This window comes from Euwallacea similis, chromosome 3 (assembly GCF_039881205.1).
Source record: "Euwallacea similis isolate ESF13 chromosome 3, ESF131.1, whole genome shotgun sequence".
NCBI lineage: Eukaryota > Metazoa > Arthropoda > Insecta > Coleoptera > Curculionidae > Euwallacea > Euwallacea similis.
Window position 1 is genome coordinate 6,994,141 of NC_089611.1, and position 17,177 is coordinate 7,011,317.

Genomic DNA, 17,177 nt, shown 5'->3' on the forward strand with positions numbered 1-17,177 from the left:
ATCCCTCATCCCCCTTTATAAGTAAAACCCCCAATTTCCCTCCATAATGTCCCTTAATCCTTCCATCTCCTTCTATTCCCGTTTTCTAATATCCTCAGTTTCCCCTCTTATATCTCATCTTCCCCCAAAATGTCCCTTTTTTTTTTTAAATACTTTCCAAATCATCTAATCTCTTTCCCCGCAGTATCAGACAGACAAATAAGTAATACATCATCTAGGAAATAAACAAATCTCAATAGTTCTATCTAAATAATTACAAATTAATACTAACACCCGTGAAAATCTAAAAAATGAAAAATCACACTGAAAATGTCCCCCTAAATCTACTACACACTCTAAGTCAAAAAATCTAAATCACTTGTTGGCCTTTCCCAAACAATAATCTCCCCTTTACTTCAAAATTCAAAGTTATTCAATTTCCCAATAGACAGTCAAATCATCAGAATACAAATTACTTTAGTTTCTCTATCTTCCCTACATCCCCAAATTTCCACAGTGCATCCTGACCCTCACAATACAATTTAATAATCAATATATACCACCCTTTAATGTGTCACTTTTTTTTAAATATCTAAACTATCCTCTAATTATAAATAAATAAGAGTACATGTCTTTAGAAACACTTTACTCATCTCTCAATATAATGCAGACCATGTATCTCTTCTTCATTCATAGAAACACCAATAATATTCATCAATAAATACTAAATATACTAAATTTACAAAATACAAGCTCTAAATCAGTCATAATACTGCGGGGAATGTTTCCAAAAATATAGACAATACCTATAAAAAGTTACTACATTTCCACAATATCAAAAAAACAGTGTAAACCCAATCCTCTCACGAATCCCAAAAGACCACTTTCCTATTCATCGGGTAACAGGTTTAGAAATAATCTCACACAAAATCCTTCAATTCTGCTTTTATTATTTGCAGTCAGAAGAAACACCCTTCTTTTAGTTCTAAAAGCTTCTTCAAAAATAATAATAATAATAATAATAATAATAAATAATATACAGTTACCAAATATACCACCACTCCAATGTATCACCTCGACAAGTACTCTTTCGACTCATCAAAAGTAATACAAAAAGAGTCACAAATTTAATAAATATAATATCCAGTTAGTAGAATACAAACAGAAATGTTATCAAAAATCAGTTAAATAATACATATACCATAGAAAATTAGTTGTTTCAATTTTAAATTTCATCTTTTATCAAAAATAACACTTTTCATAATCATAAAATCGAAAACACACTCATTTCCTATCTAGGAACGAAAAGTTTCCTTGCACTTTTACTAAATTCATATGTTTCTCTCAAAAATTCATTAAGAAACTAGTACTCTTCAATGTACTTTCAAATCTTTCCATTTATTTATCCCTTAACCCCTTTTACAATTCAAAAGAATCCACCATTTCTACTTACACGAGCCATGAGCAATGCTAAAGAACCACACAATATCACAAACTGTACTGCTCGAGTACCAATTACACATCTACTCGACTCTCAAATTTAGAGGAAAAAGTACAATTCACTTTTCGTTCCTCACAAAATACTCTTCTTCTCAAATCCCTCGACCTATCACTACTTCTTACTTTTATCACTTACCTACCATTGGTCCTTCCATTTCTCCCTTTTCCTTTCTCAGTTGCTCTATGCATTTCATCTGTTTTCTCACAAAATTAATTAAGGAGCTTCAAACCTCCAATGCTTTCTTGAAGACATTGTCCCCTCGACTTCTCTTGTGGCACCCATCACAAAATGCAAGTGTTCCGAGTACTTCATCCTTCGAAATCTGAAACAATGACAATTCATTGCACCTAGTCCCATGAGACACCACATAATAATCTTTCGAATCCATCCCTCCTCAGTCATAATACCTACTTTCATAGCTCGGAATGTGCAAATTCTCAAACTATGCAAATCTAAAATACAAATAATCCTCAAATACTTCCAAAGGCACCTTTACGTGTTCCACAAATACCTTCATCCGCACACCCTGACAAAGTACGATGGGGTTATGTCCGAGGTGATGGAGCCATGGCTCGTATAACCTCAGTTCATCTTCGAGAATGTTATGTGGAATCCTTCGACCAATTCCAATTTACACCAGTGGGTTACTTCTTGTCCCCAGTTTTCAAAAATTACTTCCGAGACAATCGACACACGTAATCAAAGCCCCAAGGAACGAATTGGGACAGTGTGCAATTTTCACCCCACACAAGTTCTCGACAATGTCTTCAAAAGTATCAAAGTTCTGGTAAACTTCAACTTTCAAATGAGTGGACCGCGTTTTCCACAATTATTATCAATGTTTTAAACAATTACACTTCTTTTCTTAAAAAATTGCCTAAATTTTCAATCGAAATCTTCAAACTTAAAAATAGTAATAAATAAATTAATATAACCTCACTCTACTCTGTCATTCCAAATCGCATGATCGAATTGCGACTTACTTCTCATCTTCTATTTCTCTCGTGTAAATTACCACGGCTGACTGCTAATGCTAACCTAAAATTCGTCAATCGAAACCCGCCAAGAATTATACACGTACAGTAAATGTACAGTGTTGGGGAAATAACTTTGCTACTTTTCTACTTCCTATTTTAATCGTGGTTAGTTCCGGTTAGCCGTTCTAATTTTCTAATTCTAAATAATAATTCCTCAATTTACAAACGTTTCTCTTTCCTGTTCAAAAGAACTCTTCGTTCCAAATAATGTTCTCGATCGTCGGTTAAATTTGACAAAGTTATTTCCCTATACCCTGTACAATTCAAGTAGAACCTACGTCCTAATAGTCTATTTCACACAAGACTAAAGCACTAATAAATTTCTAAAATAATACAAGTTATATCTCACCCACACAGTACGTGAACTACACAAAGAATCTACTACTTTAGGAAACGCAGTATAAAATACTAATCAATCATAAAATGTAGTACAAATTTGGAAAAGTAAACGAGCAAACGAGCAATTCCCTACCTCTCTTTTTCTTAACTTTCCCAGTTCTAATAAATCCTTTAGAACCGTAAAAGTACCTACTAGTAGTGCCAGTTTAATAATACCCCAATAATTTGCACACGTGGCCCACTTGTGTGCAAATTATGTGGGGCGTCCTAAAAAGGCCCCTTCAGTCTACATAAATATCCTACTTATACATAATTAACGCTATAAAAATATTATCGTATATACACAATATCTTAATTTAAAAACAATTAAGACCATTTCTTTAAAAATCGTTCAAATTCATCTTTCTTTCAATGCTTTCTTAAGAAGACCTTATTCGCTATATCGTTTAAATTCATCCTATCACTTTGCCCACTATATTCAAACCCTCCTCAAAATAAACCAATCATGTTTTCCACCTTTTTTCTTATCTCTTCTCTTCTCTTCTCCAATGAATACTGCACCACAGTGCTCCAATCTCTACTTCTCACTTGACTTGTCCACTGCTGGAAATGCTTTTTTCTTCCAAGTCTTTTTCCTCATCTTTCAGAATAAATCTTATCTCCATTCACCAGTTCCGGCCCCTTCCTAAGCCTCTTTCAAATCTTCCCCTTTGTCCTTAGTTCCAGTTACATCCTTTCTAAGACCTCACAATTTCGGTGAATAAATTTCGTTCACCATTTTGTCCAAGGATCCCCAAGTATTGCTTAAAAACAGACTTTTTTCCAAATATCCTCCGGGAAAAATTCCTCAAATGGCTTTTCTACGCCCTAAAGTTCCTCTACAATTTTAGGAAGCTCCTAGCTGACACATATCTAATGACTACATACTAACACTAATGAAATATAATAATGCAACTTCCCTTATTCTATCCCTCCAAACGTGTTTCTCACAAGTTACCTAATACCCTTATAAATATCACTAATTTTAATATACATATTACATATTCATTTGTTCCTTCTAAAAGCTCTAATTACTTCCCTCTGAAATACATGTACTTTCTTACTCTTATCCTTAAAATTCACAAGAAATAATCTTTACTTTCTTATTAACTATAAATACATAAATGACCTACTGGCAAATTCTACTTTTCTAATATACATTCCTTCCCACTTTTCTTACATATGCTCAAGTTATCCTTCCATATAATAAATAATGTCCTATTCTTATGTTTAAATCCCTCCTCTTCTTTCGCACCCACCATTTACTTCTAATTCCTATCTTTTCCAATTTCTCTCAAGTTTTGCAGTTTTACATTCTATGTGCATGTTTCTGTTACATTTTTCCACCTATATCTCCTCCCTCAAAAGAAAAATTGCCTAAAAAGTCCTTTCCTATGTCCCTACCTACTTAAACTTACTATGAATACCCCTAATGTCTTAACCGAATTACTTCACCTAACATATGCATCGACAATTTCAAATACATAATTCCTGTACCTTCACAAAAATCATCAGTACCTTTACACTATGTTTTCCTATCTGATATAAATATTCAAATCATCTAAACAATTACAAATCATGTACCTAGTTTTTCCTATAAAAAATAATACATCCATTTACTTTCTATTCTAAAGTACTACATCTTTATCCCTAACACTTAAATAATAATCACAATGTAATTCACAATTCTTACAATATCTACTAATTTAAAAATAATATGCTTTCCCTATGTGTATCTAAATAAAATCTAATCCTCAATTATTTCAAATAATACTTATAATGGTGAATCTTTCACCTTACATTTCCAAATACCAATCAAACACCCTACCTACTGTACGAACTTATAAAATCACCCTTTACAGTAATATGGTGCCCCAATTAAATACTCTACTTTCTCAAATTACAATTCCACAAGTCAATCCATTAGTTATGGTACAATTTTTCACACATTTCCTTTTAAATTTATCAAATATCCTTCTCATACATCAAAATAACTAGAAACTAGGAAATTCTTAATTCACTTTCAAAACTAAACCCACAAATTACTTATTAACTACCAGCAAATTCCTATTCTTCTTAACACAAAAAAGCAATCTCGTAATAATCCACTTACTTGCAATCCTCCAAATCTCAGTACCTCCTTCCTTGTGAAAAAATACTTTGGCCCTTTTCTTTTTCCCTTTCCTGGGCACCAGTCAGCTTGTTCGATCATTTTCACTTTTGCTGTTCTCGTAATTTCCTACTTCTCTCTTGCCAAAGTTCCATGTATCCATCTGGTTAACTTCCTCTTTCCTTCCCTTATAAATCTTATCCTTTTTGCTAAGAGGAAATAAATAAAGCACTGTCCTTCGATAAAACTACAAAGTACTACCTTGCTATCTTTTTGCCCTTAACTTAAGTTCTTTTGAATCCGACTACTCCGGTGAAAAATCTATCTTTCCTATCCTTGAATGTGAGCAATAATCCAACTTTCGATACAAGTATTTGGTAAAGTTCCTTGTCTATATCTCTGGCCCCTCCATCATTGGTGATCTGTCGAGGAAATCCACTATGATCTTAATGGTTCCATCATTTTATGTCAAAACTGTGGGGCAACCCACCTTCTTTCTTCCTAATTTGTAGGTTAAATGTTCGATCCTTCCTGCTGGGTTTTCTGTTGAAGAACCTCACTACTAATCTGGTGCTCGTAAACCTAACCTAAAAGGTATTTGCTCCAGACCCTTTCTTTCTGTGTTCTGTTTTTCCGTGAGCCCCTCCGTTTGCTTCCTGGAAATGTTTGCTTTTAGGTCTTTAATTTACCTCTTTTTTTGTAATATTTCCCCATCCACGTTTCCATTTCGAATTCCACTGTTCCAGTAAATATTATCCAAAATTCCGGTATTTCTTTACTTTTTCTTACTCTGTAAATTTCTGGATCCCAATCTTCTCATCTTGAATCCCGTAGATCATCCATTCTTTTATTTTTTAATAAATTAACGTCCAAAATTTTACTTCTTTATTTACTTTTTCGGAATACTCGTGACGATCCGAGAGGTTATCCCGTTCTCGTCTTTTACCGTTTTAACTTCCTTTCCGAACCCTTAAAAGATGGAGCCACGCGAAAAACCCACCGCTTCCAAAGAAACGAGCGTATAGACATTCGCGATTTTCACGATTCCCTTCGTCTTCATCTACTCGGGATTCGAGACCAGTTAACGGCAACGACGCATGTCGCCGCCATCTTATCGGAAAGTGCCGGGAACTAAGGCATCTTTCATGCTGGCCCCATGAAAGATTCCCGCGTTCCCCCGCTTTCTAGGGGATGGCTCCGATGTGTTCTCGACGGTGTCGTTCTGCCGAATCCGAAAAACGAGGGTGAAGACCCCCAAAGAGGGGTCGGTCCAAAGTGGCCGACTCCTCGCCAGGTTACCTGGAGGCCAATCGCCTCCACGTAACTTTGCGTCGCGTCTGTCACTTTGCCGGGCCCTCTTTGGGCCCGGTGTCGTACAGTGTTGCCGGCTTGTGCAAGAAATCCTAAAATTTTAAGAAATTCTAACCCGGATCAAAATCCCCAGTTTCCTCTGCCAACAGTTCCCAATTCCCCCCTTTTCTCTCAAAATAAAAAATCATGTTTTTCAAACCTTCCCCAAATTCACGGTGAAATAGCACATTCGATCATATCTCAATTAGACAAAACCACCCCAGAGGTGTTTCGGGCAGTAAATCTGTTAAAAAACCACTAATAAATCGATCCTGTATCAATTATTACCGTTCCTTCATCGGTATCCTTTCCTACACGTGTTTCTGTTTCGAAATTTTCATAATAATTGTCAAAAGATCTATTTAAATCGAGTAAATACAAATATTCATGACTCAACAGTAACAATTGATACATCTTCGGTTTATTAGGTGTTTTTTAACACGTTTACTGCCCGAAACACCTCGGGAATGGTTTTTCCTATTTAAAATAGGATGATAAATAATTTCCCTGAGCAATTAATTTGTTAATGTGCTATTTAACCGTGAAATTCAAAGATCAAATGAAAATTAAATCTTTCATTTTCCTTTTGGGAGAAAAGGGAGGAACTGGCAACGTCGCAAAAAAAACCGCGAATCTTCATCTAGGTTAGAATTCCTTCAATTTTAGAACTTGCAATAATAAAACACATCCATGCAATACTAAACTAAATACTTTGGCCCACTTTTTTGTAACAAAACTTTAAGCGTACTTAGGTAATTTTAATTTAAGAATGTTATAAATAAAAATAACCTCATTGTTCTAAAATTTTCCACACCCGAAATCTTCAAAACAAAACGTTTACGAGCCTATGTTGGTATGAAATTTTCTTCCAAGTAATTATTCTATGTACTCTTAAAGCCCTACTACAAAAAATCAAAAGAACAAATCGAGGTAAAAGCTGTTTCATAAATCACAAAAACCTTAAGCAAACTTACCTGCAAAAATTATAACTGCATGCAAGCAAATTCGAGTGAAAGCTTCGATAAATATCAAACTTTAAAAACAATTCACTTTATCATTATTCCACAAATAATAAAGGCCCTTTGGAATAATTAACATCTTAATAAACAATTTTTCTTTGATACCTTTAATAAGGAAACATCTTTTTCCCAAAACATTTAGTAACGAAACTTCTTTACAGTTTAAACATCAATTTTCCTAAAACATTTAGTAACGAAGCTTCTTTACGGTTTAAATATCATTTCTCCCCATAACTTTTAATAAAAAGACAAAAAATTCTTTAAAAAATTAGGTATCACTTCACCTATTTAAAATCTTAGTGGTTGTTTCCACCTCTGCTAAAAAGTACTTGCAATTTAATACAAAACCCCAAAAGAAAATCCTTTTGAAAATAAAATCCACTTATTTTTGTATATTTACACTTTTCCTATAACCCCAGAAATATCAGAGGTGGTTCGTTTTCATATTAACACCCTGTTAGAATACTCTTTCAATTCTTTTCAATATTATTTTCGTCAACTGCTTAACCCTCAAATCTGGCACCATAAGAATTTTAAATTCCTACCTTTGTCTGTCTTCTTCGGGAATACTTCCTTTGGTGGGCACCTTGCACTTTCCCAGATCACACCATCTTTATCGCTGCATTCGAGGTAGACACACACACACACACAATTTCACATCCTTTGGCTGCACTTCTTATCCTGGAAGGAAAAGAGAGGCTACTATAGCACATACTTTCCACGAAGAATTTAATATTCAATATCCTTAAACATGAGAACTTTGAAATCTTTACATTTCATCGTGGCAAATCCCACTACATGACCCCAGAATATAAGACTCAAAACAATTAGATCTTTATCAAAAAGCTGCTTTACTTGTTAGACAAATTCCTTCATCCACGGCTCGAATAACCTTAGTTTGTCTTCGAGAATGTAGTCATTCCTTTCGTAAGTTCCAGTACTGAGCATATTTACCCACCTCGGCCCCCACGCCTGACGCCCCTGGGTGGGTTCCTTCTTGTTCCCAGTTTTATAAAATAACACTTTTACACCGTAAGCACACCTAATCAAAGTCTCAAAGGACGAATTTGAGCAGTGTGCAGTTATCACCCCACCGGTTCTCCGCGATGTCTTCGAAAGTATCGGAGTTCTGGTAAATTTGTACGTTCAAGTGAATGGACGACATTTTCTACAATTATTGTTCATTTGTCGAAAGATTAGAATAATTTTGTTAAAAATTAGTCATACGCCTTAACTTCTTCGAAATACAAAGTAAATATGGCGACGTAACCTCTCTCCGCTCTGTCAAAAAGTTCTTTTTGACAGAAAATGGTCGAGCTACGCGATGCGTTCCTCGCGACCTACTTTTCGTCTTCCGTTTCTCTCGTGCAAACTTCGAACGTCAATTTTCGGTGCAGATGTCGGTTCTGATGGTTCCCTCGGTACGATAACTTCCGAAAATGCGCGGGAATCATCCCGTCCTCTTTCTTTTCGTTACTTCCTCGTCTCGTTACTTATAATGACCAACGATGACACCCACTTATCCTAAATGTACGGAGTGTTAGGGAAATAACTTTCCTACTTTAATTTCTCTTATTCTAATTTTCGAATTCTAAAGAAGTATCCAAATGAAACAAACTAAAAGACACATTGCCAATTCTTTAAATGTATCTCTCTTTTTCCAAAGAAATCAAAATAGTTACGTTTACGAATCTTCTTCCTTTTTTCTATTCCGAAGTTATTTCCCCGACACGATGTATAATTAAAATAAAATGACAAATAATGATCTCTCTAACGAAAGACTAAAGCACTCGTGAAAAATTCTTCAATTTAAAAATAATGTGTAAAACGCACAAATATAAAATACTTTTCCGTGTTTCTTCAAAACGCAGCATAGAAAAACAAACTAGCAATTTTAATGTTACCCCAATAATTTGCACACTTGGCCCACTTGTGTGCAAATTATGTGGAGCCTCCTATTATTTTAAAAAGGCTACGTCGACCTACCCTTCTTTGTCCCCTTAACTGTCTCTTTCAATGTTACATTTACAAAAGTTAAAAACTAATAAATATCCTACTTATCCCTAAATAGTATTCTAATTTAGAAATAATTAAGACAATTTCTTTAAAAATCCTTAAAATTTCTAATGTTCTATAATCCATCTTCCTTTTAATGTCTTCTTAAGAAGACCTCTTTCCCCTTATCGTTCAAATTCATCCTATCACTTTCCCCACTCTCCTCGAAATAAACCAATCTTGTTAGTTGTCTTTTCTCTCCTGTCTTATACAATGACTACTGCACCTTCGTACTCCAATCTCTACTTCTCGCTTCACTTGCATAATGCTTTTTTCCTCCAAGTCTTTTCCACTTCTCTTCTTTCAGAAAAAATCTTATCTCCACTGACCATTTCCCTTCCTTCCTGAACTTCTTACAAATTTTTAAAAGCACCGAATCCCTAAATCCTCTAAATTAATCATCCCTAGTTCCAGTTAGACCCCTTTTAGGACTCCACAATCTCGGTTTTTTCCCATAGTCAATTTTCCTGACTCCACAATTTCAGTCAATACATCCCGTTCACCATTTTGTCCAAGACTCCCCAAGTTATCCTGAAAAAACAGTGTTTTTCCAAAGATCTTCCAGGAAAAATTGCCCAAATAGCTTTTCTAGCTCCTGCAAAAGCTCTTCTGGAATTTTAAGAAGCTCCCAGTTCACAATCACTACTTACTAATACTAATAAAATATAATAAAGTAATAACTTCCCTTATTCTATCATTCCAAATAGGTTTTCCGTAAATTATCTAATACCCTTATTAATATCACTAATTTTAATGTACGTTTTCATTTGTTCCTTCTAAAGCTCCTCTTATTTACCTCTCAAATATACATAAGTTCTTCCTCACCTCTACTGTTAAAATTCAAAAGTAACAATCTTTACTTTCTTATGAACTATAAATACATAAATGACCTACTGGCAAATTCTACTTTTCTAATATACATTCTTTCTCATTCATTCCCATTTTTCTTACAAATGCTCGTATTATCCTTCCATATAATAAATAAAGTCCTATTCTTATGTTTAAATCCCTACTCTTCTTTCGCATCCAGCCTACACACCTAATTGCTATCCTATCCAGTTTCTTTGAAGTTTTACGTTCTGTATGCATTTTTCTCGTACATTTTTCCACTCCCTCAAAAGAAAAATACCCTAAGAAATCCAGTACTATTTCCCTACCTTTACTTACTATGAATACCTAATATTTTAATACAATTACTTCACTTAGCATATACATCTACAATTTCAAATTTACAATTCGAGTTTATACACATAATTTCTATATCCTCACTAAAATTATTAGTACCTTACCACTATCATTTCCTATCTTATATAAATATTCAAATCATCTAAAAAATTAAATATCAACACTTACAAAAATGTACCTAGTTTTTTCCCATAAAAAATAATATATCCAGTTTACTTTCTATCCTAAATTATTACATCTTTATCCTTAACCCTTAAATAATAATCATAATGTAATTCACAATTCCTACAATATTTACAAATTCAAAAATAATATACTTTCACTATGTGTATACAAATAAATTCTAATTTTCAATTTATAATAACACCTGTTATCTCACCTTTTAAACAAATTATGTCAAATAATACTTATAATGGTGAATTTTCCAAATATCCATGAAGCACCCTACCTACTTTACTGACATACAAATTCAAAATAAAATTACCCTTTACGGTAGTACGGTGCTCCAACTAAAAACTCTATTTTCTCAAATATTCAATTCCAAAATAATCCATAACTTATGGTACACTTTTTCACACAATTCCTTTTAAATTAATCAAATTTCCTTCTGATGCATCAAAATAACTGGGAAATTCCTATTCCTCTTAAGACAAAAAGCGGTCTCCTAATAATCCACTTACTTGCAATCCTCCAAATTTCGGTATCTCCTTCCTTGTGAAAAAATACTTTGGCTGCCTTTCTTTTTCTCCTTACTCGATCATTTTCACTTTTGCTGTTCTTGTAATTTCCAATTTTTGTCTTTCAAAATTCCATGTATCCAAGTAACCACCCTCTTTCCTTCCCTTATAAATCATATCCTTTTCGCTAAGAAGAAATAAATAAAGCACTATTCTTCGATAAAGCTACAATGTACTACCTTGGTATCTTTTTGCTCTTAACCTAGATTCTTTTCGGTCCTCCACTCAAAAATGTGTCTTTCCTATCGATGAATACGAGCAATAATCCAACTTTCCTTACAAATTTTGGATAAAGTTAAGTGTGTCTACCTCTGGCTCCTTGGTCATTGTTGATCTGTCGAGGAAATCCTCTATAATCTTAATGGTTTAATCTTATTTATATCAAATCTGAGGAGCAACCGACCTTCTTTCTTCCTAATGTGTAGGTTAAACGTTCGGTCCATCCTTTTAGGTTTTCTCTTGAAAATCCTCACTACTAATCTCGTGCTCGTAAACCTAACCAAAAAGGTACTTGTTCCAGACCCACTCTTTCTGTGTTCCCTTTTTTAATACGTCCCTCCGTTTGCTTCCTAGAAATGTATGCTCTTAGATCCTTAATTTACCTCTTTGTTATAATATTTCTCCATCCACGGTACCATTTCAAATTCCACTGTTAGAGTAAATTTTATGGAAAAATCCAGTATTTCTTTACTTTCTTCTTACTTTGTAAATTTGTGGATCGCAATCTTCTAATCTTGAATCCCGTAGATAATCAATTCTTTTATTTTTTAATAATTAACTTCCAAAATTTTACATCTTCATTTACTTTTTCCAGACACTCTTGACGATCCGAGAGGTTATCCCATTCTCGTCTTTTACCGTTTTAACTACCTTTCCGAACCCTTAAAAGATGGAGCCACGCGAAAAACCCACCGCTTCCAAAGAAACAAGTGTATAGACATTCGCGCTTTTGCCGATTCCCACCGTCTTCATCTACTCGGGATTCGAGACCAGTTAACGGCAGCGGCGCATGTCGCCGCCATCTTTTCGGAGAGCGCCGGGAACAAAGGCCTTATTCATGCTGGCCCCATGAATAATTCCCGCGTTCCCCCGCTCTCTAAGGGGATGACTCCGATATGTCGACGTGGTCGTTCTGCCGAATCCGAAAAACGAGGTTGAAGACCCCCAAAGAGGGGTCGGCCAAACTGGCCGACTCCTCGCCAAGTTACCTGGAGGCCAATCGCCTCCACGTAACTTTGCGTCGCGTCCCCGTCACTTTGTCCGGGCCCTCTTTGGGCCCGGTGCCGTACAGTGTTGCCGGCTTGTGCAAGAAATCCTAAAATTTTAAGAAATTCTAACCCGGATGAAAATCCCCAGTTTTCTCTGCAAAAATATCCCCCATTCCCCCCTTTCTCTCAAAAATTATCATTTTCACACCTTCCCCAAATTCACGGTGAAATAGCACATTCAACAAATTCCCTGTTCCGGAAATTCATTCATCATATCTCAAATAGACAAAACCACCCCAGGTGTTTCGGGCAGTAAATGTGTTAAAAAACCACTAATAAATCAATCATGTATCAATTATTACTATTCCTTCCTCGGTATCCTTTACTACACGTGTTTTTGTTTCCAAATTTTCATAATAATTATTAAAACAACCATTTAAATCGAGTAAATGCAAATACTCATGACCTAATAGTAATAATTGATACATCATCGGTTTCTTAGGTGTTTTTTAACACATTAACTGCCCGAAACACCTCTGGGATGGTTTTTCCTATTTAAAATATGATGATAAATAATTTCCCTGAGCAATGAATTTGTTAAATGTGCTATTTCACCGTGAAATTCAAAGATCAAATGAAAATTAAATCATTCATTTTCGTTTTGGGAGAAAAGGGAGGAACTGGCAACGTCGCAAAAAAAACCGCGAATCTTCATCTAGGTTAGAATTCCTTCAATTTTAGAACTTGCAATAATAAAACACAACATGAAATACTAAATACCGTGGCCCACTTTTTTGTAACAAAACGTTAATAGTACATAGGTAATTTTAATTTAAGAACGTTATGAAAATAACCTCATTGTTCTAAAATTTTCTACACCCGATATCTTCAAAACCAAACGTTTACGAGCCTATGTTGGTATGAAATGTTCTTCCAAGTAATTATTCTATGCACTCTTAAAGTCCTGCTACAAAAAAGCAAAAGAACAAATCGAGGTAAAAGCTGTATGATAAATCACAAAAACCTTAAGCAAACTTACCTGCAAAAATTACAACTACTTGCAAACAAATTCAAGTAAAAGCTTCCATAAATATCAAAGTTTAAAAACAATTCACTTTATTCTTATTCAACAAATAATAAAGGCCCTTTGGAATAATTAACATCTTAATAAACAATTTTTCTTGAATACCTTTAATAAGGAAACATCATTTTTCCCAAAACCTTTCAATAAAACGAAAAAAAAAAAAAAATTAGATATCACTCAACCTATTTAAAATCTTAGTGATTGTTCCCATCCCTACTAGAAAGTATTTGCAATTTAATACAAAACCCCAAAAGAAAGTCCCCCTTGGAAATAAAATCCTCTTATTTTTGTATATTAACACGTTTTCTATAATCCCAGAAATATCAAAAGTGGTTCTTTTCAAATTAACTCACTGGTGTAATACTCGTTCAATTCATTTTTGATATAAATTACTTCTTTGATAACAATTATTTTCTTTCGTTGCTTAGTAACTCTCCTTCAAATCTAACACCATAAAAATTTTAAATTCCTACCTTTTTCTGTCGACGTCAGCAATACTTCCACCAGCAAACAGTTTCCACTTTCCGAGATGACACAATCATTTCACTGCATTCCGGGTAGACACACACACACGCACACACAATTTCACATCCTTTTGCTGCGGTTCTTGTCCTGAAAAGAAAAGAGAGGCAACTATAGTACATACGTTTTACACGAAGAATATAATATTCAATATCTTTAGTTAAACACAAGAACATTGAAATCTCACCAATCTTGCGACTCGACACTAGACAACCTCAAGTTACAAGTACAAGTTGAATTAAAACAATACGATCTTTATCAAAAAGCTGCTTTACGACGGTACCCAAAATAAGTTTTCCTTGCGTTAGAAAAAAGTCAAATTTATCTAATCTGCGAATACTACAATAGTTATTGAAAGTCGACAATTACTAAAAACTCCTTTGACAATGAGTTTCTTTTCTTTCTTACCTCTTAATTTCTAATTCCACGGATATTCTATGGATCGACTAAGATGACACCACTTTTATTGTTGTGCTTTTCAATTTTAAATTCCACATTTTCTTTTCAAACGCACACTTTTAAGTTAATTTGTTAATTTCCACATTTCGATATAAATAAACAAACGAAAAACTCTTACAGTACAATTATAAAAAAATGTCATTATTGTCATGCACGATGTACAGAAAATTACCACAAACAAGAAATCTACAAGTTTACACGAAGAAGAAATCTGCAAAAACACACCAAAAAGAAATCTGCAAAACCACACAAAGAAAAAACTTGCAACGCAGACTCCCAGATGGCGCCACACATAAAAATCTCTTCTTTCGCATCCACCATTTAATCCTAATTAGTTCTGCTATGAATACCCATTGTCTTAACGCAATTATTTCACTTAACATATGCATTAAGCAATTCCAAATTTACAATTCTATTTTATACACATAACTCCTGTATCGTGATAAAAATCATTAGTACCTTTGCACTATGTGTTCTTATCTTATATACATATTAAAATCATCTAAAAAATTAAATATTAATACATACAGAATATCCTTAAAAATAATATATAGTTTATTTTCTATCTTAAATTACTACATATTCCTGATCCATAACACTCAAATAATAATTACGATAAAACGTTAATATTTCATAGGTAAATTTATTTTAAGAAAGTATGAAAAATAATTAAAATTTCTTCTAAAGTTTTCCACACCCGATATCTTTAAAACAAAAGGTTTTTGAACCTATATTGATATGAAACGTTCTTAAAAGTAATTATTCTATTCACTTTTAAAGTCTTACTACAAAAAAGTAAAAAAACAAATTAAATGTGACATCTATATAATAATTCACAACAAGCCTTAAGTGAACTTACCTGGAAAAATTATAACTACATGTAAAGAATTCAAGTAAAAGCTTCTATAAATATCAAATTTTAAAAACAATTCGCTTTATTCTTATTTAAAAAATAATAAACGCCCTTTAGAATAATTAACATCTTAATAAACAATTTTTCTTCGATACCATTAATAACAAAGCTTCTTTATGCTTTAAACATCATTTTTCCCAAAAAACCTTTCAAATTAGATATCACTCAACCTTGCTACCCATTTAAAATTCCCAATTTAAATCTTAGTGGTTTTTTCCACCCCTGCTAAAAAGTACTTCCAATTTAATTAAAAAAACCCAAAAAAACATCCCTCTTGAAAATAAAATCCATTTATTTTTGTATATTACCACATTTTCTATAATCCCAGAAATATCAAAAGTGGTTCGTTTTCAAATTAACTCACTGTTGTAATATTCATTCAATTAATTTTGAATATAAATTATTTCTTTGATAACGATTATTTTCATCAATTGCATGGTGACTCTCATTCACATCTAACACCATAAAAATTTTGAATTCCTACCTTTTTCTGTCGCCGTCAGGAATACTTCCACTAGCAGGCAGCTTGCACTTTCCGAGATGACACAATCTTTTTCGCTGCATTCAAAGTAGAACTACAATTTCACATCTTTTAGCTGCAATTCTTGGGCTGAAAGGAAGAGACAGGCAGCTATAGTACCTACGTTTCCACAATTAATCTAATATTCAATATCATTAATTAAACACAAAAGTATTGGAATCTCACCAATCTTGCAACTCACAATAGATAATCTCAAATTAAAAATACAAATCAAACCAATATGATCTTTATCAAAAAGCTACTTTACTATTTAGACAAATTCCTTCATCCACACACCCTGACAAATTACAACAAGGTTATGTTCCACATGATGGAGCCACAGCTTGTATAACCTTAGTTTATCTTCGAGAATGTTATCAATCTTTTAATAAGTTCATGTACCAAGCATATCTAACCACCTCGGACCCACACTTTACACCACTGGGTTGCTTCTTGTTCCCAGTTTTATAAAATAACACTTTTACACAATAAACACACATAATCAAAATCTCAAAGAACGAATTTGGGCAGTTATCACCCAACGAGTTCTCGACCGTGTCTTCAAAAGTATCAAAATTGTGGTAAATTTGTACGTTCAAGTGAATGGACGACATTTTCGACAATTATTGTTCATTTTTTAAACAATTAGACTTCTTTTCTTAAAAAATAGCTTAAATGTTTAAAAGAAATCTTCAAAGTTAAAAGTAGTAATAAATAAAGCAATATAACCTCACTATACCCTGTCTTTCAAATTCGTATGTTCCCGCTGCGACCTACTTTTCATCTTCTATCTCTCTCGTTTAAAATTCCACAGCTGACTACTAAAGACTCAACTTCGAACGACTATTTTAAAAGACTCGGTTTAATAATTCCCTTCTTTGCAATAACATCTAAAAATTAAGTCTCCTCAAATAATACGGTAATCTCCCTATTTTCATTACTTTCTCATTAAGTACAAAAGCAACGTTACATTTCTAGCTTCGTCAATCAGAACCGACCAAGAATTACACACACCCGCTGTAAATATACAGTGTTAGGGAAATAACTTTGCTACTTTGACATTTCCTATCCTAATCCTGGTTAGTTCGGATTAGCTATTCTAATTTTCTAATTCTAAATA

The 17,177-nt window shown here is 33.7% G+C and overlaps 1 long non-coding RNA gene across 9 annotated transcripts; it reads right to left on the reverse strand.

The window, feature by feature from the left end:
* Positions 1-917: 917 nt before the first annotated feature.
* On the reverse strand, positions 918-16,124 carry LOC136420017 (uncharacterized). 9 transcript variants are annotated; one of them, XR_010753147.1, is made up of 9 exons: positions 11,987-12,105; positions 11,755-11,920; positions 11,531-11,701; positions 11,295-11,478; positions 7,920-8,055; positions 5,496-5,661; positions 5,267-5,427; positions 5,009-5,214; positions 918-1,802 (listed from the first exon to the last, which is right to left on the reverse strand). It is a non-coding gene; the product is annotated as an uncharacterized lncRNA (long non-coding RNA). The 9 variants fall into 9 exon arrangements; XR_010753146.1 differs by having other exon boundaries at positions 5,267-5,661; XR_010753148.1 differs by lacking the exons at positions 5,009-5,214; positions 5,267-5,427; positions 5,496-5,661 and having other exon boundaries at positions 11,531-11,685.
* Between the last annotated feature and the right edge of the window lie 1,053 nt (positions 16,125-17,177).